The sequence below is a fragment of the Capsicum annuum genome, chromosome 2, assembly GCF_002878395.1.
Source record: "Capsicum annuum cultivar UCD-10X-F1 chromosome 2, UCD10Xv1.1, whole genome shotgun sequence".
Taxonomy (NCBI): Eukaryota; Viridiplantae; Streptophyta; class Magnoliopsida; order Solanales; family Solanaceae; genus Capsicum; species Capsicum annuum.
The window spans coordinates 66,267,781-66,295,473 of record NC_061112.1 but is presented as its reverse complement, the minus strand read 5'-3'; positions in this window follow the sequence as shown (position 1 = coordinate 66,295,473).

Here is a 27,693-nt window from a genome sequence, read left to right as displayed (position 1 = left end):
AGCTCTTCTAAAATTTAAGTCCTAACTTTTCTCACTCAAGATTTGATCTACCTTAGCATGTTTTTGGAGACTTAATAAATTTGATGAAGTAAATTTTTTTTATGGACTTATAAATGTAGAAGAGGGAAGGTGGATATCAAACTAGGACCTCCAAACCATTGATCCTCCAAAAATTTAGTCTTGTTTCCATTACCCGCTATGATCTCTACTATGTCCCAGAAAACTTGCCACTAATTGCTAATGGTTTCGCTAACAATACAACCATAGATGCTTTTGACTTCTTCTATAATCCATTGATTTTCCATTCCATATTTTTATGAGATAAATTTCTCCATAATGCTAAATCCTCCATGTTGAAGCTTTATATAAATTTTCTTTAAAGACTTTTATTGTGTAACCACAGACTTTATTGAACTAAAGGAGAGTAAGTTAATAGGTTTTAGTAGAAGTTAGTGTGCACATTATCTGAGTTAGGAGGATAGTTAATTAGAAGTGACAATTGTCATTATACCATTATCATACGAAGCAAACATGTCTATAAGTATCGGATCATAGAAGCATACTGTTATGAAAATAATTTACTAAAACTTTTCTCTTCTTCTAGATTCTTCTTCTCTATTTCTTTCTAGTTAACTCAAGCTACTGTAAAGCTTTAACATGGTATCAAAGGTATCCCTTGCTTATTGAAGGCTGTGATTGATGCTTGAGATCATTAAATTTTCCTAATAAATGAGACGTGTAGTTATCTTTTCATCAATTTTTTTCTTGAGAGCATTGTCCATGTAAATTACTCAAAATTCCACTACATAAGTTGCACCAACTACTGTAGGACTTCTAAATGCAAATGCATAATCTTGTATAATTAAAATTGATCATAATCTTTCTTTATATTTGCATCCTAATGAGACTCCAGGTATCTCTCTTATATAAGTATTGCTTATATGTTCTTATGCTCTTTGGAGTAGATCTATGGCGCTTAGTCTTGTAGGAAAGAATAAAGTAGGATTTTTTGATTGTCGTTATCCTAAAAATCACTTTGATGATCATTGCATGATCAATGGAAGGGAGTCAATGTTGTGGTTCTATCATGGATTATGAACTCAAAAAGAAAGGATCTCGTGAGTAGTATAATCTATGTTTCCACTGCTTATAGTGAATGGGTATAGAGTGTTTTGCCTACATAGAGAAATTGTCACTCTTAGTCAAGGTACATTATCTATTTCTAACTATTTCTCTTGTATGATAACTCTCTAGGATGAATTTGATGATCTTATTCCCTCTCCAAGATGTAATTGTTCTAAATCCAAACGATATGCATAGAAGTTTGATTATTAAAGAATTTTACAGTTTCTTATAGGTCCTAATAAGACATACTATCAGCGTCGTAGTGAAATTTTATTTATGAAACCTATTCTACCTAACAATTAGGTGTATTCCATGATTTTAGATCATGAAAGTTAAAGATCTATAGCTATTGGCTCTTTCATTAGACAAGTAACTGATACTTTAAATGCAACAGATTTTTTACCCATAAACTAGGAATAAAGGTAAAAGAGTGTATTTGGGACCAGGTATTTTGTAAAGACTGAGAAAAGGACATCAGTAGTATGTGAGTTCGGTGGTTATAATGATCACACAAGGGAGTAGTGTTTTGTGTTGATTTTCTATCTTTCAAACTGGCCTAAATATAAGAAGAAAAGAATAGGTCAATATGGACATCAAGTAGAGAATTTTGTTTCTCCTGCTTGTCATGATTTTATCTACTCTAATGATTCAAAGTCTATCAGTGACAAGCTCTCCCAGTTTATCATATCACAGTACATGTCACCTCATGTTCTATATTTTACAACAGAATAATACCAATAGAATGTGATGCTGCCTTATAAAAGGAAAGAAGAAAAGTATTCTATTCCACTTCCAGCAGATGCAGGTATCATATTAGCTCCAACTAACTCCACTATAAGTCATAGTTAGATTATTGACATTGGTGTTATTAATCATATAGTGTGTAAACTTGATTTGATTTATAGTTGTCATGAATTATCTCATTCTTTACAAAATAAGGAGCACTACTATATGTAGTTTTGATGATGAGCTTCTAAACTGCAATGGACCTATACACCTGGCACATGTTGTCTGCACAGTTTTATCCTCTTGTCTAACAAACTTGCAGGTATAATTTTTTACTGATTAGGATACCTGGTCCAATGATCTTTTAGCCCTAATCATCACTCAACTATAAAAGAAAAAATATGCCTCTTCATAAAATAGTTTTTTGTAATTAAAAGAGTGAAGAGAGGAAGAAATACACCCCATTTCAACACTGTTCAAGTTCTTAGCTAATTATGTGTGCTTAAATAGAAATTGTTCTTGAGTGAGTACTAATTTGTAAATAAACTACTCATGCTATAAGAGTAGTGTTTTCATTTATTGAGAGAAGTGCTTAGGTAGAGTTTCCTAAGCTTGTTTCTTGTTAAAATTAACCAGCTTTTGAGTGAAACTTGAAAGAGGTGTCAAGGTGTGCTTGTAATAGAGGAATTACAAGTAAGAGGAACCTAGATTTAGGTTCACAGTCAAGTCTATAATCAAGAGTTTGGTTATAGTTGAATTTTTTGGTGCTTGTGAAGGAAAGGCATGGTTTTTCTTTTCTTGAGAAAGTGGGTTTACACATTAAATCCGTGTGTTATTTTTTTCCCCTTAAAGCCATTAGTTTTCCAGCACTACACTATTGCTTTATTGTGCCTTTGGCTGAGATTGACTTTAAGAGACCTAATCCCTCACTATGTGGTACAACCCCTAAGGGTTTTAACAATTGGTATCAGAGTAGGTTCACGTTAAAAGGCACATACCTAGAGTGGTTTGGTCATCATGCCTGATATAACTAAACTTGGAGTGGACAGAAAGAAAGGAAAAAGGTAAACATTCCTGACTTCAAAGACTTTAGAATCTAACTTCGGTGAAGAAGACACTGATGTTGAACTTTTAGAAATAAGTATTATTAGATCTATGGAAAAAGATGGTAGCATTAAAGAATTCATAAGAAACTGCCAATGCAAAAAAGAATCAAAATCCTAAAACATCAAGAATAAAAGATGCACCTAGCTGTATAGTAAAAAGGGTGTTGTCTACATGGGAAGACTTATCCACCAAATTTGGGAAAGACAAAGAGTATAGAGATTATTTCATGCTGAAATAGGATGATAAGAAAATAACCTCAGGTTCCTGGTATTCTTAAATGGCAACATGGGGAGACTCCTCCAATGATTAAGGTGAAAATTAAAGGGCTGAAGATGTTTCTAAACTAGCAGTGGAAGACAGTTCAGTTATCTATGATTTCGTGTTTTCATTCTTGGCAAACACAAAGGATGAAGAAGAAAATAAGGTAACACTCTTTAATCTTAAGGAAAACCTAGATAACTGCACTGCTATAAAGATAAAAAATCTTGCTAGTGTGTTGATAGACTCTGTCTATGAATTAATTGCTGAGAAGAATACATTAGAGAAAAAAGTAGAGTATCAAGAACATGAGTTGATTGCCTTTACTCTTTAGATATTTGAGACTGAAGAAATGTTCACTAAAAATCCTAATTGTATGAGTCAACTGAAAAAGGTAAATGATTTAGATAATAAAGGGGAGAAGTAAGCCTCAATACTTTAGATTGATCTTTCAGGGAAATTGAAGGATTCACAAAAATACCTTAAGTATGCACTTCACAAGAATGAAGAGTTAGAAAGTGACCTGGTACGTTTGAGAGAAGAGCTCAATAAGTCTCTTACATGGAGTGCTTCTTTGCAAATCCATTCTAATTTGATGAGTCAAGGTGTTAAAAATGGTAGAGGTATGGGCTATTAGGAGCATCCCAGCCTATTGTGTCTCAAAGAAAAACTGTCAATAATGTTAGAAGCAAAGAAAGAAAACTCCTATGCACTCACAGTAGAAGAAATGGATATTTTAAATATACTAAATATATGTGGTAGAAGAATACACATCCCAAGGGATTCAAGTCTCTGAAAAAGGTGAAGGGGAATCCATCATTGCGTAGATGGGCCAAAAAGTATTTGATAACACCATTTTCCTCCTACAGTGAACTCAAATTTAAGTGGGTTCCGAATTCCAACTCATAATAATGATCCCATACATGAGAAAGAGGATTAAAGTAAGGAATGATAAGTTAATAGTATATGCTCTAAGATCAATATTGAAAAAACTGACAGAATTCTATCTCAAGACACTTAGAGATAAAGTGTCTCAGTGTTAAAGACATCATTTCAAAGGACCTGTTCCCAAATAAATTCATCTTAGGAGAAGAAACTTCAGGTAGTATGAATGATGTAAAGTCTGGGACCTGGTCCTCAAAGCTATTCTAAAATAACAAATTAAGAGTGAGAATTGATCAAAATACCTTGACCTAACATGTGAGTCAGTGTCAACTCTTAAAAATTATCTATGTCAAGGTGACAGGTATCTATTACAGACTAGGTGCATACAAATCTAAGTATCATAGCTTTGCAGGTATTCATCCATGGGGACATCTTTGGAGGAAACTAGTTGAAGCAACCACTAGTTGAAAATTCACTCAAGTAAGAGAGGGATTTGGTCCTATCTCTTAGGTGAGTATCAAAATAATGTATCGTAATATTTTTATAAAATTTTGTTTAAAAAGGCCTCATGTCTGATCCCATATAAACAAAAGCTATCAATTTGGTACAAATATGAAGAGTCATACCAATGTTATCAGACACATCTATTATAAAAGGGTATCTCTTAAATGTCAATAGTCATCTTCTCTCTAATTATAAATTCAAATCCTCTTATTCTCTTCTGAATTAACTCCGAACATTATTCTCTTCCTAAACTAAACTTGTCCTTTTCTTTCCCTTCTCTAAAGTTCAAAATGGCTAATATTCGATCTTTTTCAAACCCAAAAAAGAATCATCCACTAATCATCCTCAAGAGTCACAAAGTACTTTACGCATCAGTAGTATACTTGAAATCCCCAAAACCCTAAGTGAACAAATTTTTGTTGACAATCCTGCATCTAATAGAGTTCTTTTTGAGTTAGTCTTGTAAGATTTAAACCAAGAACTCAACTCTCTAATTGAACAAGAGCTTTCTCAACCAAAAATTCCATTCTCCTCAAACGAACTAGAGTCCTTTAATGAATCATATATTTTTGTTAATCCTGAAGAATTGGTAGGTTTTGAAAAATAAAAAAACCTGCTAGTACCTAGTTTCTCTAGTGGCTTTGAGTCAAAGTCCATCTTTGCTCAACTGTGTGATGATGAAATTCCTATAAAGAGATTTGATCTTCTTAGCAGCATATACTTGGGAGCTGAGAATCTACTTTTACTTGCTCGTGATCCAAAGAAATATTTGTATGTATCGAGGAACAATCTGTAAGGGAAAAGAATGAAGAGACTAGGATTGAAGAAGTGGTATTACCTCAAAATGAGGAAGATAAAGAGAATGAGGATGAACCACCTTTAATTTTGAAAATGAATAGACTAAAGAACAGTCAAAAAAAGGAAAAATGATTGAAGTTGGTGTACAAGGTACTAGATACTGTTCCACTAGGGGATCTGAACAAAAATTGTTAGTAGATGCCATGAAGGAAAGTAAGTCTTGTACTACCAAAAGAAGAAGACTCAAGAAAGTTTTCATAGTAGAGGAGACAAATGTTGAAGTAGTGGAGGTTGGAGAAGATTAGTGTACTAACACTGATATTGTTATTATATCTTGGAAGAAAATACTAGTAGTTCATTGTTATGAAAGGATCAGGTCCTCAAATCTAAAGTCTGGGAGTCATGGTGTAAGCAGAAGGAAGAACATAACTGTGAAAAGAAAGAAAGTCTCTAAGGGACCTACTCTCACGAAGAGAAAAGCTGATGAAGAGGAAGAACTAAGTAGTGAATCAAAGAGAAGAAGAAAAAAATAAGAAAATAAATTTGTCCCTAGAGAATCAAGGAATGCTATCTTGGAAATTCAGAAAGTGTTGACTGGGAGAGTGTTTGATCCAAAAATCTATGTAAAATTAGGGATGATAGAACTAGTGGAGAATGTGAGGAATCATTGTTGGCTTTACCTACTTGAAAAATTAGCTTCCATGGTGTTTGAAAATGAAGTTAGAGAGTTTTACTATACCATGGACTTCTCAGAAGATGGGCTGAGCTTAACTTTCCAGGTGATAGGAAAATCTATCCATCTAGATGAAGAAGCATTGGGAAAGATTTTAGATGTACCTATTAAAGGAGTAAAATCTGTTGTAAAGGAGTATCCTACCACTGAATATATGGTTGAAGTCTCAAAAGTGGGTGGAACTTCAATTTCTGTTGTGAAAAAGAAATTCTTATTTGGTAAGTTTCAGCTAGTATTTGAGTTCCTCAACAAAGTTCTGTTGCCCAGATCTGAGAAAAGGACCATTGCCTTTGGTGTTGACCTATTCCTGATAGAATGTGTAAATAAGTTTGAGTTGATAAACTTACCTAATCTTATGACAGAGCACATGAAGAAAGTTGTCACGACCTGAGGCTATCTCCTTGTCACGACAACGGTACTTACAGTCACAAGTGACCACAATCTAACTCATGAGCTGGTACCTGCTGTGAGCACTGACTAACTGATAATAAAGACAAATGCAGAAAATGATTGATAAATTCCATAAGGTTTTAAGTACTAAAAATATAACTAAATATGCAAGTCTGAAAGTATCTGCAAATATATTAAAATCTAACTGATAACACTAATAAACTGACTGACTGCCTAAATGTCTAAAAAGCCTCTAACTGACTGACAGTAGAGTTGATGGGACAATTCCCCCACTAAATCCGATTGAATGAATAATACTAAACTACTAAATATCTAAAATAAATCATTATTTCCCCAATAGATGATGACTCAACACTAATGTTGTTGGGTCACGCTGGGATGTCTAACTGTGGGCGGGTAACTGATCATCCAAACCTATGTAAAAGACATCATAGCGCGAGGAAATTATGTAGTCAGTACTTTGAATATACTGGTATATAAGATAAGGTTAGGCTAAAAAACATAGGTTCATATGTATGAAATAACAACTGACAGGACATCATGAGATAACTGACGCATAAGTGCATGAATGCTATAAAATTCGAGAATGCGTGAGCAAGCATATAACATGATACTGAATAGTCTGTAAGCAAATATACTAAAATTTGGTAATTGAATAACTGATGAATTGTATGCTATGGTCAAGCAAACCTGAAAAGAACTTTGTAGTGAATACTGAACTGAGACTGAAGAAGGAATCATCTAACTGACATGGCCAAATATGAGCTAATCGGGGTCCAACTTGTAACCCCAGTTGGAGGGGTGCCAATACCATGACATGGGTACTAATACATGGATATGTGGATCCACTAGTCTAATGTACCGAAGGACTAGGGAGTCAGTCCTAAACTGGCGGGTGACCCCTAAGATAATGTGAGTCCTAAACTGACGGGTGACATCTCAAAGAATGTCATTCCTAAACTGGTAGGTCAATAATTCTAAGCTAGCTACGTAGTTCTGGAAGTTAATAATTTCTTCCAAACTAGTAGGTCATCTCATAACCCAGTTCTAGCTGGCACGTGAGCCCCCACCCCTAGGCTTACTCGGTGCTAAATCCTACTCTCAACTGAACTGACACTGATGACTGAACTGTTCTAAACTTAACTGTCTATGATAACTGACTGAACTGATAATGCTCATGATATATCTGAAATCATATTGAATATACTAAGACTATGTGAACAACTAAGTTTTGAGTATTCATAACCCCAACACTGAATGTAAATAACAACAAAGGCATGAAAAAGCTTCGAAAGACCATAATGGGGAATCATTCTACAAATTCATTCTCTTTGGCATTTCATAAAATACATAGGGATTAAGGCTTTAGCCTAGGGATGTTTTTAAATATGATAAGATATCAAGATTACACGACAAAAATCATAATTTTAGGATTTATCCTAAATTGCATGAACATGACATGGGAACTTCAACATCCAAACATATTAAACCCATTGCACTTGAAAACAATTGTAATCTTAACTTGAAATCAAAATAACAAGTAATTCTTGGAGATAATTCATTTAAAAGATGGAAATCTCATAATTTAACATTTAAAAAGGGGTTCTTAAACTCCATGGTGAAAGGAAACCATAGATGAACATCACACATACCTTAATTGATGAATTTGTGAAGGTTCTTGATGATTTTATTAAAAATTAAGATTAAACCCCTTATTGCTTTTGAAGAGGTTAGGGTTTGTTCTTGAGAGAGAATGCTTTATTTTTAGAGAATTTTGTGAATAAGATGACAAATTACGCTTTTGGGACCCGTCATCACATGTTATGGACCAATTTGGTGAAGGGAAAAGACCCAATGGACCTTGTAAAGTTAAGAACAAAAGAAAGGAAAGTAAAGGGCGGGCAATGGGGCACGCGTTGTGGCCTCTGGACTGCTAGGTTGACCCCTGCACTGCAGGCTCTATCGTGGGCATCCCTAAGAGTGCATTGGAGGGGGCGTCACAGGATTATCCTGGTACTGCTACTATTTCGGGGATCCAAACACACGCCTACACTCTTTTGAAAATCCTAAAACTCACTCGAGATGTACTATCGACAGCCCCGATCATGAATCAACTTAGAATTTAACATCCCGAGGTAGGGTAGGTCAAAAATAAAATCATTGAATTTTAAGGGGCATTGGAAATGACTAAGTTCTAACACTTAGTGAAATTTTCTAATTCTTGGACTCCTTTTACATACAATAGTGAGCTGAATTAAGATAGGATCTTACAGGGTCATACACTATCTCCCCCTTGGGAACATTCATCCTCGAATGAGACTGATTAAGCTGAGAATATCGAGAAATTGAGATTGCATACTGAATATGCATAACCGAAGACAGGATTAAATGATTAAGTCTAAAATATGATAAGTGACTCAACTGATTTATGAATGCATGCAATGATATGAAGATGATTATATGGCTGGAACTGACATTTAAAAGAGATACTCTAAGGAAAACTGTTACCTTAGACCGAGTCTGAGTTTGCAGAGAAAAGATGAGGGTACTTGGTTCGTATATCTTCTTCTGCTTCTCAAATGGCTCCCTTAGTGGACTGATTCCACCAAAGAACTCTGACCAAGGGAAATTCTTTGTTCCTAAATCTGTGAATCTGACGATCTAGGATCTCGACTGGGATTTCTTCATAAGAAAGGCTATCCTAAAAGTCTGTTCTTTCTAAATGAACAACTACAGCTGGATCACCAATACACTTTTTTCAACAAGGAAAGATGGAACACTGGATGTACTGATGCCAAATATATATGCAACTCAAGCTCATAGCGACTCAAGATCCTATAAGGGCCAACATAATGAAGATTGAGCTTTCCCTTCTTGATAAATCTCTTCACTCCCTTCAGGGAGAGATTTTCAAATAGACCCGGTCACTAAACTCAAATTCAAGACCACTTCTCCTCACATTTGCATAGGATTTTTATCGACTTTGGACTATCTTAAGCCTCTACCTAATTAACTAAACTTTCTCCATCGCATTAAATACTAAATCTGGCCTTATCAAAGCAGTCTTACCTACCTCAAACCAACCAATAGGAGACATGCATCTCCTTCTATAGATAGCCTCAAATGGAGCCATCTAAATACCAGAGTGATAACTCTTATTTTAGGCAAACTAAATCAATGGCAAGTGATCATCCCAACTACACTTAAAGTCAATAATAAAAGATCTCAATATGTTTCTAGGTTCTGAATGGTCCTTTCTTCCTGACCATCTATCTGAGGATGAAAGGTTGTAGTGAGGTGAACTTGGGTACCAAGAGCCATCTGAAAGGTTTTCCAAAAGTGAGAGGTAAATTGAGTACCTCTATCTAAAATGATAGACAACGAGACTCCATGCAACCAAACCAACTCTCTAATATAGAGCTTGGTATAATCCTCTGCTAAATACAAAGTTTGGATTGACAAAAAATGGGTTGATTTAGTCATTCTATCTATAACAACCCAAATCAAATCATGCTAATGACGTGAACAAGGCAAACCCATCACAAAATCTATGTTAACCTCTTTCCACTTCCATATGGGGATACTAAACTCCTGTAAAGTTCCACTAGGCCTCGAGTGAATAGTATAATGCACACCATGTGCTTCTGCAAGGATTCACTATCTCAAACCATTGACATACAACATACATAGTCTACCCTGACATCGTAACACACTATCTCACCCCTTTGGAGAAAATCTCTACTTTTATATCTTTGACTGATTTCGTCAACTTAACCAAACTGGAATCGCTATTTTATTTCTCCTTTACTTCGGCTACACAAGAAGATTTTGATCTATTCTGAACCCAAACACTACCCTCATATGAATGAACCACCTGAACACCTAATCTAGCCAATTGATGAACCTCTTGAACTAACTACTTCTTATCCTCATCATGAGAAAGACTACCCACAAACAATCTACTAAGGGCATCTACCACTACATTGGCCTTGCCTGAATGATATAACATACTCATATCATAATCTTTCAATAATTCTAACCACCTTCTTTAATAAATATTTAAATCATTTTGTGAAAACACATAATATAAGATTTTATGATTTGTGAACACATCAATATGCACCTCATAGAGATAATGCCTCTAAATTTTCAAAGAAAAACAATGACTGCTAACTCAAGATCATGGGTAGGATAATTCTTTTCATGGGGTTTAATTTATCTAGAGGCATAGGCTATGAACTTACCTCTCTGCATCAATACATATCCAAGAATAACTCTGGAAGCATCACAATAAACAACAAATCCTTCTGAACCATCGGGGAGTCAAAACTGGGGCTAAAGTGAGTCGAGTCTTCAACTCCTGAAAACTCTTTTCACAAGAATCAGACCACTAAAATTTTATTTTTTTGAGTAAATTGAGATATGAAGGATGCAATAGACAAAAAACCTTCAACAAATAGTCTGTAATAGCCAGCTGAACCCAATAAACTCCTGATATATGATGGAAAGATGCGTTTGGGTTAGTTTCTCACTGCTTTGATCTTTTGAGGGTCAAATGTAATGTCATTACCAGAAATAATATGGCTAATAAAGTCTACTTATATTATCCAAAACTCACATTAACTGAATTTGGCAAATTACTGATTTTCTCTAAGAGTTTGCAATATGATTCTGAGATGGTCTGCAGGATCATTTTCATTATGGGAATAGACAAGAATGTCATCAATGAAGAGTATGATGAACATGTCTAAGTACTACCTAAAAACTCTATTTATCAAGTCCATGAAGGCTGCTGGGGCATTCGTTAGTCCAAAAGACATAACTAGAAATTTAAAGTGACCATACTGTGTTCTAAAAACTATTTTCAAAATGTCATATTCTCTGACTCTGAGCTAATGATAGTCAAATTTGAGGTCTACGTTAGATAAATAACTGGTACCCTAAAATTGGTCGAACAAGTCATCAATTCTGGGGAGTGGATACTTATTCTTGATTATGACTTTGTTCAACTGACATTAATCAATTTTACATTCTAAGGGAACTATCTTTCTTTCACACAAAAAGGATTGGAGCGCCCCATGGGGAAACACTGGTCCTAATGAATCCTTTAGATATCATTTTTCACGCCTTAGGGTATGAAACAATTTGACCCCTAAGCACTAAAGTACTACCCCTCCATTCAATAAATAGTTTATTGGGTAACTAAAATTGAACGACTCTGCTTCTGCAATAAACTAAGGCATAGCATGAGTGCAACCAATCTATGTTGAGAAATACATCAAAATTAGTCATCTCTAAATGCACAAGATCAATTGAGGTGACTTTCTGGGATAATGTGATCGGATAGTTCCTGTATACCTGCCTGGCTATAATAGATACACCTATTAGGGTAGACACTGAGAAGGGTTTTGCTAAAGATTTGGGATTAACACTGAAATTTATATCTATATAGAGGGTTACAAAGGATATAGAAGCTCTGGGGTCTAATAAAGAATAAACATAAAGGTGAAAGATATGTAACGTACCCATAATCATATCAGGAGAACTTTCCTGATCCTGTCGGGACTGAAGTGCATACAACCTATTCTGGCACTGTCCACTAGTGGCACTAGAAGTAGCACCCTGCTAGAGCTGATGATAGATTGGACTGGCCCTGTTGGTAAAAGTCCTTTTCCTTTGAACAACTATTCAATATTTCCTAATCTTGTGGCCTAGCTTACCACGCCTAAAACTTACATCACTACCAGTTTTACGCACACCTCGATACTTTTTATTATATTTCCTGCAAATCAAATTTGTATGACCACTTTCACACCACTCTGGGGCTTAAGGCCTGGTGCCCTATCTCGACTGTCATTCCTGAACATTGGTACTAGCGCACTTGCTAAAGATGGAGCTGGGGCTAAGAATTTCTAATGGAACTTAGAATGGTTACCACCCTATGACTTCGGCTGAGAGAAATTAAAGCTACTTATTCTAGCGCTTTTATTCTCTCTCTCTCTCCTTAAGCTTCTGTTCCTTATTCTATTGAGCATGGACTACAATCCTAGATATGTCCATCTCCTTAATAAACATCGTAGTTCTATACCCCTTGACCACACTATCAGATATACTAGGCACAAACTTACTCATTCTAGACCTATTATTAGATACCACATTAGGGTCATACCTGGCCAACTGAGTAAACTTAAGTGAATACTCCCTTACACTCATGTTACCCTACTTCAGGTTAATAAAATCCAGTACCTTAGCTTCCCTCAATTCTAAAGGAAAGAACCTATATAAAAAGGTCATGGCACACTCCTCCCACTCTATAAGCCCTGCCTCAATACCTCTATTCTCCTTCCACTACTTATACCACATGTGAGCTAGATCCTATAACTAGTAAGCAGCCAATTCTTCACTCTCACTAGATATGACACCCATGATATCATTCACCTTCTAAACAATATAAAGAAATTCCTGCAGATCCTTATCAAACTTGGATCCTAAAAATAAAGAAAAGTTCATTCGAGTAAAATTCCAAATCCTAGCTGCAACTGTATAAGCCACTTGATTGGTTGAGATAGCAGCCTGTTGATTATTTTGAGTTGCTACTAAATCAGCTAAACTAGTGAAGGATGCTCTGAACTTGACGTGATAGACATGCTCATGCAGGGGATCTTTCTAACCAGGTGGAGGTGCGGGCTGATTTTTATTTCTTCTTCTGTTATTTCATTTGGGAGGCATTATTTGTAAATGAAAGGAATAATGAATTATAAAGAGATTTTAAATAGATATCATGCTCATTCGCATGCATGAATACTTAAAGAAGGGAAATTTTCCTAAAACGTCTTGTAGCCTCTTGTTCATAAGTGTGGTGCACTTCACATCCATGTAAAAGACTCTACTCAATGCGACCTTTAGACTCCCTCAGACACTGGAAAAACCTTATGATCTAATACCAAGTTTTGTCATGACCCGAGGCTACCCCCTAGTCGTGACAATGGTACTTACTGTCATAAGTGACCACAAGATAACCTATGAGCTGGTACTTGCTGTGAGCACTGAGTAACTGATAATAAAGACATATATAAAAAACTACTAATAAATGCCATAAGATTTTAAGAACAAAAAATGTAATTGAATTTGCAATTTTAAAAATATCTGTGTAAATACCAAAATTCGACTGATAACAGTGATAAACTGACTAACTGACTGAATGTCTAAAAAGCCTCTAACTGACTGACTGTGGAGTTGATGGAAAATGTCCCCAACTAACTCTAATTGATTGAATGATACTAAACTACTAAATATCTTTAATAAATTATCATGTCCCTGAGAGATGATGACTTATCACTACTGCTGCTGGGTCATGCTGGGATATCTAACTTCAGGTGGGGAACTCAGCGTCTGAACCTATGATATACGACATCATAGCACAAAGAAAGTATGTGGTCAGTACCTAGAATGTACTGGTGTATGAGTTGAAGTTAGGCTAAAATGCATAGATTCATGTGCATGAACCAACAACTGACTGAACATCATGAGATAACTGATGCATAAATGCGTGAAAGTTGTAAAATCTAAAAATGGATGACCAAGCATATAATAAGATACTGAATAGTCTATAAATTAAAATCTGGTAATTGAATTACTGATGAACTTTCTATTATGGTCAAGCAAACCTGAACTAAACTCTGTACTAAATACTGAACTGAGACTGTAGGAGGTATCATCTAATCGTTATTCCCTAATATGAGCTAATCAGGGTCCAACATATAGCTCCATATTGGAAAGGTGTCAGTACCATGTCATGGGTATTGATAAATTGCTGTGTGGATCGACTAATCTGAATTCCCAAAGGACTAGAGAGTTAGTCCTAAACTAGCGAGTGACCCCTAAGCGAACGTCAGTCCAAAACTGGTGGGTGACATCATATAATCCTACATTGGCTACACAGTTCTAGAACTTAGGGACTGCTTTTAAGGACCCAGTCCTAGAAGGCGTCTGAGCCCCCATCCCTAGGTTCGCTCAGTGCTAAATCCTACTTCTAACTGAACCGACACTGATTACTGAACTGTTCTAAGTTTAACTGTATATGATAAATGGCTGAACTGATAATGCTCATGGTATATATGAAATCATTCTGAATGAACTGAGACTATGTAAAATGCTAAGTTTCGGGATTCATAACCCCCAACACTGAATGTAAATAACAACAAAGGCATGAAAAAATCTTTGAAAAACCATGATGGGGGATCATTCTCTTTGGTATTTCATCAAATACATGAGGATTAAGCCCTTAACATGAGGATAATTTTAAACATGATGAGATAGCATGATTATATGACAAAAATCATAATTTAAGGATTTATCTTGAATTGTATAAACATTACATGAGAACTTTAACATCCAAAACATATTATAACCCATTCCACTATAGAACAATTGTAATTTTAACTTGAAATCAAAATAACAAGCAATTCATGGAGATAATTCATTTAAAACATGGAAAACTCATAATTTAATATTTTAAAAAGGGTTCTTGGACTCCATGGTGAAAGGAAACCATATATGAACATCACATATACCTTAATTGATTAATTTGTGAAGGTTTTTGATGATTTTCTTAAAAATTAAGCTTGAATCCCTTATTTCTTTTAAAGAGGTTAGGGTTTGTTCATGAGATAAAATATGTCGTTTTGAGAGAATTGTTTGAGTAATATAACAAATTATGATTTTAGGACCCTTAACCACGTGTTATGGACCAATTAGGTGAAGGGAAAAGACCCTATTGCCCTTGCAAAGATGAGAACAAAAGTTGGAAAAGTAAGGGCGGGCGATGGGGGATGTGTCGTGGGCTCTGGTCTGCCAAACTAACCCCTGCATAATAGGCTCTGCAGCAGGCATCCCTAGCAGTACACTGGAGGGGGTGCTATGGGTTTATCCTGGTGCTGCTACTATTTATTTATCTAGAAACACCCTTAGGCTCATTCAAATATCCCCAAACTCACTAGAGATGTACTATCAACTACCTCGATCATGAATCAACTTAAAAATTAATGCTCTGAGGTCAGTAAGGTCAAAAATAAAATTATCAAAGTTTAAGAGGCTTTGGAAATGACTAAGTCCTAACACTTGGTGAAATTTTCTAACTCTTAGACCCCTTTTACATACAATAGTGAGCTAAATTGAGCTAGGATATTACGAGGTCTAATAAAAGTAATCTATGAGAAATAAGGGAAGCATCAAATGCCTTATGGGTACTTCCTATACAAAGTGTTTGATCAATATGGAATAGTTGGGACAAAGGGAACCCCAAGAACAGTCAAATAAAAGTTCAGTTTGATAAACCTGGTGGAGACTGAGTGCATTGAAAAGAAAGTGGGAACTGTATCCCAAGTATCCAAACTGTTGGCTGATCAAGAAAGCCTAAACTAGGAAATGGAGTACTTGTGGACTATGTTAGTAGTAAAGGACATTGAAATAGTGCATCTAAAACTACAACATTAGAAGTTGTCCTCAAAAGGTTCCACTAAATTACATGCAGCAAAATATAAAAAACTCAAGGATAAAATTATAGAGTTAACTGGTGAGGTACAAATATTAAATTCTGAAGTAAAAACTCTCACCAAACAGCTGTTGGATGCCCATGCTGCTGAAAATACCAGACTTGAAATGTTAATCAAATTCTACTCCCCTAAATCCCTTCCACTTAAATCTTGTTGTATCAGTCTCTTGAGTCAGTTTCCAGTTCATATTCCTATAGTGGCCTTTACAAATAGTTGTTTTATATGTTTTTAGTGCATTATACTGGTACTGATCTTACTAGCTAATGAATGAATTTCTACTTGAGTGCCTTATCCATTTCCTTTACTTAAAGTTGTTGTTCATGTTAGTGTTTCCCCAGTGGCCATGAGTTAATTAGCTTGTACTTATCTTTACTCTTAGTTGACTGTTAATCCTTTTGAATGAGGCCAAAAGTGGGAATACTGACTTTATATGTGTAAGGACTATGGTGTAAGGATTTTTGTGCATGCTGAACTATGGTGTAAGGATTGTGGTGTATGTTGACAGTGGGAAGCATACTTGGGAGAAAATATGCATGCTGACATGGGGAAGTAATCATGGGAGCAAACATTATGCTCAGTTCTTTTTTCTTTAAATGACAACAAGGGATCAGGTGTTCGTATGTTGCATGATGATGATGGAGGAAGCATGACGATAGGGGAATATTTATCTTCTATTGGTAATCACACTGATTATTTGTGATAAATGTGCATTAATGCTAAAAACTATACGGATGGTTTGTCATCATAAAAAAAGGGGGAAATTGTTATATGTAGCTTTGATGATGAGAAGCTAAACTAGAAAGGACTAGGTCCCTGGATGTGCAAGGTACAGTACAATTGGCATTCATTGTCTGCACAGTTTAGTCCTCTTATGTAACAAAATTACAAGTGCTATTTGTACTGATTAGGACACCTATCCCAATGATCTTTCATCCCTAATCATTACGCAGCTATAAAAGGAAAGAGACCCCTCTCCATTAAATGGGTTTTTGCAATAGCAAAGAGTGAAGAGAGGTAGTGAAAACCCCATTTTAATACTATTCAAGTTCTTAGCTGATTATGTGTGCTTATATAGAAATTGTTCTTGAGTGAGTATTGATTTGTAACTGAACTACTCATGCTATAAGAGTAGTTTTTTTTATTTATTGAGAGAAGTGCTTAGGTAGAGTTGCCTAAGATTTTTGCTGGTTCGAGCAAACCGGTTTTGACGGAAACTTGGTAGAGGTGTCAAGGTGTTCTTGCATTGGTATTACAAGTAGGAGGAACTTAGATTTAGGTTCACAGTTAAGTCTGTAATCAACAGTTTGGGTATAGTGGACTATTTTAGTGCTTTTGAGGGTAAGCCGTGGTTTTTTCTTCCTTGAGCAAGGGAGTTTCCATGCTAAATCTTTGTGTTGTTCATTTCCCACAAAGCCTTTAGTATTCTAGTACTTCACTAATGCTTTACTATTCCCTTGGATAAGATTGACGTTGATGGACCTGGTCCCTCATTTTGTGGTGCAACCCTAAGGCTTTTAACATGTACTTTTCAATAGTTAGTGAGGTTTTAGTTTCTCACAAAGGCACCTCTAGTGTGCTAACTCATTTTTCTATTTTTGATGTCTATATCTGCCTAATTTTAAATATAATCTTTTATCTATATCCAAGCTAACAAAGTAATTACAATGTTTAGTAGTATTCATTCCTGACTTCTACATATTTCAAGATCTTTATACTAGCATGGTGTCGGGGGTTGGTAGAGAAGACCTAGGAATGTACATTTTCAAAAGACATTTTATTCAACCAAGTTATGTAAATAGGTTTGCTAATAATGCGCAACTACCATATTATTCCAGCGTTCTCTGGCGCAGAATAATGGGGCATACTCCTATTGAAGTGCTTAAGACACATGATGCACTTCATCATTTGAAGTATAAAGATCATGTATGTATTGTCTTTCCTCTTGCCAAGTATGCAAAGCTACCTATTCAGAGTCGCATCTCTGTGTCCAAGCCTCCTTTTCATATATTCCATTATGATATATGGGGGCTTTATGTAGTACCTACAATAACAAAAGGTTCTTTGATACTATAGTAGATGATTACTCTAGTTTTACTTGGTTGTTTCTTGTTCAGTTCAAGTCTGTTGTGATAGTGCATATATCACCAAAATTGCTTTAGAAGAAAAAAAGTGAATTTGTGCTGATCTATGTAGCTTGAATTCAAAATAAGTTTATTTGTGCTGATCTATGTAACCTAAATTCAAAATAAGTTAATTTGTGCTTATCTTTGTAACTTGACTTTGGTTTTGGTAGATATTTTTTCCTGCCTCTTTGCTGTTAAACATGGTTTTCTGTGATTTTGCACCATATTCTATATCTTTTTTTTTCTAGTTTGCACATATATTGTGCTTCCTTATTTGGAACACTAAATTAAAGGTGACAAAAATTTTATAATTAGGTGTAGGTGATGAAGTGTTAATTATTAAGTGAGGGTGAAAAATATTAAATGATGGATTAAGAAAATTTTACCCATGTGTGAGAATTGCACTCAAGATTTTTATTTTACACTTTTCCCTAATATAAAACCCTAATAACTAAAAATAGTGAAAAAAAATATTGTTGCTACTCTTGTTTTCCCCCTTTTTGCTTTTGGTGCATTGCTCTATTGTTGTTGTTCAATGTTTGTTGCTGCTGCTTTTTTCTTCGTCTTGTTCTCCATCATCATCATCATCATCATCTTCTTCTTCTTCTTCTTTATCATTTCTTCTTGTTCATTATTTTCTTCTTCTTTTACTGCTTGTCATACCTTTCTTTTTTTGTTGTTGTTGCTGCTACTAGACAAAATTCTTAGAGGAATTTTGTTCGTATGTCACTTGGTACTACTTCATACGTGATTTTAGTAAGTACAATTTGATTTTTAGTTCAATTTCTCAGTTAGGTATATTTTCTACTGCTGTTTTTTCAACAATACTACTTATCCCATAGCTGTTGTATTCATATGCATCAGTTGTTGGATAGTTTCCATTACTATTTAAGTAGTTCCAATAGGTAAGTCATCTGTTGCAAGAAATGGCTCATCTGTTGGATTCATATTATAACAAAGGATAGAACCTGAAGCAGAATCCAATAGATGAGTCATTTATTATAATATATTACTCACCTGTTGCAACAGATGACTCATTTATTGGATTCATGTTACAACACTAGGATAAAATCTAAAGTGAAATTCAATAGATGAGATATCTATTGCAACAAATTAGTCATATATTTGAATTTATATTACAACATTAAAAATAGAACCTAAAGCTGAATTCAACAAATGAGTCATTATTTGCAACAAATAACTTATCTGTTGGGATATTGATAATGATTTTGCACATAACTTTTTGTTATATATACTATACTATCATTATTAATTTTACTAGACTATCATTATTAATGATTTTATCAAATTTATTTAGGTACCATTAATGGAGGAATCAATAACAATAGGGGTTGATTTTCATAGTGAATGAATCAAGAAAAATAATCAATTTATTTGGCATTGGAAAGATGGTGAAATATTAGAGATGATAGCAATGATAGTCCAAAGAGATGTTTTGTATGATGATTTTTTGAACTTAATCATTATTATTATGGACTAATTTGCCAACTGAAAAATCTTTTCATTAGTTACATGCACAACTCTTTTGAAAATCAAAGGGTCTTACCTTTAAGATAAATGATCAGGTCCGTTTGTGTTTTGTCTGAGCGATGCAGGTTGGCCCATTTTAGGGGTGTACATTACTAAAAAAATTGATAAAGAATTAGAATGTAGAACAAGAACGAAAAGATATGCTTAATGATAAATTAAATGATGTGGTCATGAATATTCCAGATTATAAGAGTGGAGATAAAGTGAGGAGATTTAAACACCTACGCCTATTGTTGCGAGCAATACAGTGGGCAGTTAATCAACACAGCCCAATAATCTTTTTGATGAAATAAGTTTTTACAAGGGAATGACATTCAAGAACAAAGAAGAACTAGTTATTTTATTGCATATTGCTTTCTTAAAAACTGATTTCAGACTCAAGAAGGTGATTGATTCACATGGTATGTATTATTTTAGATGTTCATATTTTATGTGAAGTGGTGGTTGAGGCTATGAAATTCACAAGTTCTGACAGATTCCATATTTCAACTTATGAAAAGTATCACACATGTTCTTCAGAGCATATTATGAGCTATAATTCACACGCTATGCCAAAAGTTATCGGTAAATGCTTTAAAATATCTTCTCCAATGGCAAAGGCCCATCTAAAAAAGATATGACTAATCAAATCCACATAGAATTTGGTTGTGAGGTGAGTTATTTGAATATTTATAAGTGCATGAAGATTCCAAAGTCTTTGGTTAAGGGAACTCTATGAGCACAGGTATGCAGGCAGTGATTGATTTATACCGTTATATGCTTGAGTCCACAAATCCAGGAAGTAAGAAGACATTACAGGTTGATGAAAATGAAAGATTCAAGTATTTTTTTAGCCTATGCGGCCTGGATTCTTAGGTATCAACAAATAAGAAAAGTCATAGCCATCGATCAAAGATTCTTGAATAGCAAGTACGAAGGAGTTTTGTTATCGGCGGTGGCACATGATGTCGAGAATCACATCTTTTTGATGGTTTTTTATGTAGTGGACAAGGATTATGATGCCTCATATCAATATTTGTTTGAGCAAATAAGAAGCTTTATAGATGATACCAATGAGTTGTGTATAATTGCTGATAGGCATTAAGTATTCAAAGGATGGTTTCAATTGTCAACCCTTCAGCTCACTATGGTTGTTGCATGAGGTACCTTGAGAAAAATATTCGAAAAAACTATCCCAATTCAAATTTTGTGTCTCATTTTTATAAATCATTTAAAATGTATGATAGCATTGAGTTCTTTGACCATTTTAATTAAATAAGGAACATGATACCCAAGGCAGCAGAACATCTCAAACGTGTCAGATTCGATAGATGGAGCTGGGCATATTATTTGGAAAATAGGTACATTATTATAGATTTAATGTCTTGTTTGAGTTTATTGTAATACTATATCTTATAAAGTGATTTTTTGTATAGGAATAATATTATGACATCAAACATAGCTGATTTACTGAATGCAATATTTCACGTTGAAAATGAATTTCTCATTGTCACTCTATTTGACGAAATAAATATGAAGATTGTAGAATAATTTCATGAAAGGCGTATGGAGTTTGTCAAATCACTAAACAGACTTGTTCCTTTAATGAAAAAAATATATCAAAGTACATCAATTAAGAGAATAAGTTATTGTCCTATCAAATAGCCAATTACAAGTTCAGTATCAATGGTCATGGTGATGTTTTCACGATCGATCTTTAAAGAAGAACTTGTACATATAGAGTTTTTTACTTAGACAAAATACCCTGTCAACATGCTATGGCAATGCTTCGAGCCCAATATGGTGCACAGTTTGATAATCAGATATATGAATACTCATCTCCATATTATTCAATAGAAAAATGCATAATTGTATATTATAAGGATATTAATCTAGTGCCTCCTGAAGATTCTTCAATTGTTCCTGTGGAGATTATGGAGAGAGAAATATCTCCTACATATATCTCCATAAGTAAATTGAGAAGAAGACAATTGAAAAGGAGGTGTAGAGTCGAAGAATCATTTTCCAATAAGAAAAATAAGTGCTTTATATGTAAAACTGTTGACCATAAAAGAAGTACACATCCCGATCGAAATGCACCATAATTGTTGTAATAGTAAATAGTCGCGTTGTTGGTTTAGTTATGAACTTGCTAATTTGAATTTTAACTCATTGTTGGTAATGTATATTATTTATTATATAAAATATTTTTTATTTATGGTCTAATAATTAATTTTTGCATCAATAAAAAAAGGTAACATGAAATTAAATAAACACAACACAATACAATAATATTTTTGACAGATGAACCATCTGTTGCAATAGGTGGTTCATCTATTAGAAGAAATAAAAATAGGTCTTACTACGGGATTGAGTTATTCCAATAGATAAATCATCTGTTATATCAGAGGAGTTATTTGTTGGATGAAATTAAACCTCTTGAAGCCCATTTTGATCTCTTCCAATAGATGCATCATCCATTGAATCAGATGGGTCATCTGTTGAAAGAAATCAAACCTCTTGGAGACCTATTTTAATCTTTTCTGATAGATGACCCATCTGCTGTGATAGATGAGTTATTTATTGGAAAAAATTAAATATCTTAAAGTCCTATTTTGATTTCATCCAACAGATAATCCATTAGTTGCAAAAGATGATTCATCTGTTAGAAGAAATCAAACCTCTTGGAGACCTATTTTTATTTCTTCCAATAGATAAATCATCTGTTCCAATAGATGACTTATCTGTTGGAATAAACCAAATAATTAGCAAGAGTTATTTTGATTTCATTCAACAAATGAATAATTTGTTGCAATAGATGAGTCATCTGTTGGAAGAAATCACATAACTAACAAGACCTATTTTAATCTCTCCAAATAGATGACTCATTAGTTTTAATAGATGACCCATCTCTTGTAATAGATGGGTCATTTGTTAGAAGAAATCAAACCTTATTAAAACCTATTTTGATCTCTTCCAATAGATGCCCATCTATTGCAAAAAATTATTCTTCTATTGGAAGAAAACAAACCTCTTGAAGACCTAGTTTTGATTTCTTCTAACAGATGAATCATTTATTGCAATAGATGACTTCTCTATTTGTCACAACCTGATTTATGAGTCATGATGACACCTTCTAAATCCCGTCAGTAGGTAAGCCAAAATTATAATTCGGAGTTAATAGGTTAAATTTTTAGGAAATGTCCGACATAGGCAAATTTTAAGAACGTAATATATAAAAAAACAAAGTGTTCTAAATATATTAAAAATGTCATGACTCGAGACTATCCCCTAGTTGTAACACGGCGCTTGGAACCACAAGTGATCCCAAGATAACCCATGAGCTGGCATACTGCTTATGTAACTGATTCAATATATTATATAGCTAGTTCTACTATGTGGAAACATAATCATAATGAAATCTGAATAAGTATGTAACTGATAAAAATTTACAATCTGATAAAACTAAAGAGGGAACTCAAATAACATGAATGACTCTGACTGACATCTATGAAACCTCTACTATACTGACTATAGATGTTGGGACATGTCTACAGCTACCACTAATCAATAGATATGAATAATAATAATAAAGTACATGATCTACATCTGACTGGAGTCCCTGAAATAGGATAACTCATAGCTGTCTAATTATGAATGTGTAGGATACAACTGGTACCTACATTATAAGACAATGCAACACATAGACATATATGTGGATCGGTACTTCTGGAATGTACTAAGTAAGTGGGGTTAATGTAATAAGTAAAATTGAGTTCATGCAAAATTTTAAACATGCATGCCAAGTGTAAGTAGACTCACCAAGAGATTGAAATAAGCTAAAAGCTGAAATATCGTAAAACATGATTACCATAAGCTAGGCATGATCAGAAACCTCAGTAAAAGATCTACCCGCAATACAAAACTCTGAGTAAACATATGAAGGAGAAGTCTCAACACTCTAATAAAGCAATGAACTCTCTCATACTCAGTACCTAGAATAGAAGTCGCATTTCTAGCCAACTCATGAAAATGAGCCTCATACTTTGCAACTATCATGAAGCCTTCCTCCAATATATAAAATTAATCCGTCAGACGATTCCTAAGACTGTGAGGGATATACTTCTCTAAGAATATCTTAGAGAACTGAGTCTATGTCAAAGGAGTCCCTATAACCTCTCCACCAATGTAGAGTAGCCAAGTCCAATAGAAATATGGTATAATCCACACCACGAGTCCCAACAAGTCCCAAATTACGGAGCCTATCCTTATAAGCTATAAGAAACTCAAATGCATTCTCACACGGCATACGTGAAAACCTACGCAGATCTAATCTCAAGAATCTACCAAACATGTTCTGCTCCTCGACAGACATAGTAGGTTGGGCAGCCACTGACTGAGTAACTATCGACTAAGCAATTGTCAACATAGGAGGAACCTCATCTCTAGGAGCCATAACTACAAACTGAGTCCCTGCCTCACTACCACTCTACTCTATAGACTGTGCACCATCAGATGGTGCACCACTAACTAACTCTAAAATAGCTGAACTAAATCATCTCAGAGCACTAAATTTAAAATAAACCCTGGTAGAGCCTGAGATAGTCCTTGGTTTACTGCTAGTTGAGATGGAAGAATCTCTGGATCAGGAGTGAGAATAGGATCTGGGGGTGGACCCCTATATTGGACCTTAAAATTGGGACACATCTTGTACTTATCCATGATCGATAGTTTATCCATGAATCGAATAAGGATCCCTAAGCTCGATCTCCATTTCTTCTTTGTATGTAGCGATAACACGTGTCCTAGCCATCTGCGAAAAAGTAAAGTCAAAGGAATGTTCTATAAACCAACTTAGACTCTTAGCACGATTTAAGCGAAAAAAGTAAAGAACTTTTAAGAATATTCCATATCCTTCTAAAGATAGGAAATAGATGTCATCATTCCGATCCCTATAACTCTACTAGACATTTTCTCTTGTACCAATAATACAGGTGTAACCTAGGAATTAATACCAATTTGTCATGACCCAATTTATGAGTCATGATGGCACCTACTCTATTCCTCGAGTAGGTAAGCCTAATCATAGCCTGAAGTTAAACACAATGGGTTAACTTTGTGGAAATGTCCCATAAAGGGCCTAATAGGTCATCCATCACAATAAGTAAGCAAGACAATAGAAATAGTTTAAAGGTAGTCACTACATAATTACCATCCCATGATATGGTTGAGCCAATACAAGAGCATCTAGTATAATAATACAACCCAATTATCTAGAATAGTGAATATATTTATCTCAAAAGAAAAGACTGAATATAGAAAGATAGAAGGAAATGGGCGACTCAGACTCCAAGATCTCACCCTATCTTCGAATATCAACACTGCACCAACACAAATCAACGATGGCAACTAGTACTTAGCTTTGTACCAAAAAGGTACAAAGTATAGTATGAGTACTAAAACAATGGGTACTCAGTAGGAATCATCAGTCGACTGAGCTAAATCATAATATAAGAATGATAGAATGCAAGATAACATAACTAAGTTAAGGTAAGGAAAGGAACCTGAAATATTTCCAAAATCGCCATACGTGAATAAATAGGATAGCCATCATCACATGCAATTATAATTAAAAAATTAGATCCCATATGACAATTGGTGTAGAAAAGTAAATAACCCATCATAAGCCCTCTATTGATATCTATACCTAATCACTTCATAATATAATATAATAAATAAGGAAAACTGGTGGAAAATTTCCATAAGGTTCAAAACATCTAAAATACTCAAAACTGAACACTGAATACTGATACATCTATCTGAAAAACCTCTAACTATTTGAACTGTGAAGTTGATGGGACATGTCCCCAACTAACTCTATCTACTAAACATAAACTGAGTCTAATGCCATAATAAAATAAGGATCATCCTCAAATGAAGAGGACTCACTGCTACGTCTACTGGTGCTGACTGAGACTGGACTACTAATGGTGCTCTGGATCTCGTACTTCTAAACCTATGGTATAAGACACCATAGCACAAGAGAAAAGTATGTGTCAGTACTTTGAATGTACTGGTATGCTAGATGAGGTGAGCCTAAATATAAGGGCTTATGCATGAACATAGCTTAACAGAATAACATGAGAGTACTGAATAATGACATATACATGAATATAGAAACCATAACTGAAATTACCGTGACTCTGAATACTGATACTCATATACTGCTTTACTGACATCTAAAATCACTACTAATACTGAGATACTGAATAACTGAATCTTTTGATATGGATAACTGAGTACTAAATTTGAGATAAGTCCTCTCTAGTGGTTGATCTCTTAAACTGATGATACTAAAGCCGATTAACTGAATCTGCTCATATCAATGACTGAGTTCTGAGTTTGCTACTATTGACTGACGAAATCTATGATCAAACATTTCTAATGGATGATCTATGAATCTACTAATAATGATAAAGAATGATTATATTTGAGATTAGACCTATCTAGTGGAAGATTTTTGAATCTTTTAATAATAGAAATGGCGGACTGAGTTTGATATCAGGCATATCTAACGGGTAATCTTCGACTCTATTAGTACTAATACTGATTAACTTTATGTGAGACCAGGACTAGCTAGCGGGTGGACCATGAATCTATGGAACTATCTAAGTTTCTTATTAAGATGGGTGATTGTATCTGACAGTCCTAATTTCTGAGTTCTACTCTGAAGACTGATACTGAAACTGGAATGGTGGGTGTTCTCACTTAACCGATATGCCTTGAATCTAATCTAGTGGGGTCCAACCTGTAACCCCAGTGGGAAGGGTGTCAATTTCGTGCAGTGGGTAAAGACCTCTTCTATGGTCAAGCCTCTCTAATAGGTGACCTGAACAAAATGTCACCCTGAACAGGAAGTCAAGCCTAAGGAAATATGATTGTCAAGCCTTAATTGAACGGGTGACTCCTGGTCCTGTGCTGGCTACACAGTTTTGGAGTTCAGGGACTGTTAGTAATGATATGCCTCAGTAACGGGAAAGCCTTCATCCCTGAAATCACTTGGTGCTAGTTACTACTCCCAACTGAAGGACTCTGAACTAATTCTTATATTGAACTAAACTAAACTAAATTTGTAACTGATTTTATTATCTTTTTTGACTGATCTGACTGAGTTTACTTGATTCCATTATCTGACAGAATACTTTTGAATTCTATTTTCTGTCTGAATACGTCTGAGTTATGTAACTTACTAAGCTTTACTGAAATCTGAATTGAGTGCTGAGCTTGATTAGACTGAATACTGAGATTTACTGAGTTTTCTTAACTTCTGTCACTAATTGAAATATACTGATTATAGCACGATTGAGATTATCTTGAGACTGACTTGGCTCTAGATAAGCAGCTAAGTTTTCGGATATTAAATAACCCCAGGACTCGATAACATAAATAAATAAGAAATGACAACTCTTGCGTAATAATCATAACAATAGACTATCATTCGCAATATAACCAATGAAGCGTCATCTCTAGCACTTAGGAATCTTAAACATGTTATTGTAAAGGGAAGCATGCTCTTGTCTAATAATTCATCCAGCAAGGAGTTCACATGAATAGGAAGACATGCAATATGTCATAATTCATACATTTAGTCCTTTCAACAAACACTTAGCATGCACTAGTTGACACATACTTGGGCTATTATACTTTATGTTACAATAACACTATTTTCTTCACATAAGCAATTTATCAAGCATGTGAAAGGCACCCTTTGGTCATACAACTTTCAACACACGAAATTAACATAATTACATAATTCAACATGCTTCTTGAAGGGGCTTTATCATGAACATCACATAATCAACACATACTAAGGTCGAAGCTTGAATCTTTATAATCAAAACGTGAATCAAAACTTATCAACAACATGAATTCAATTTCT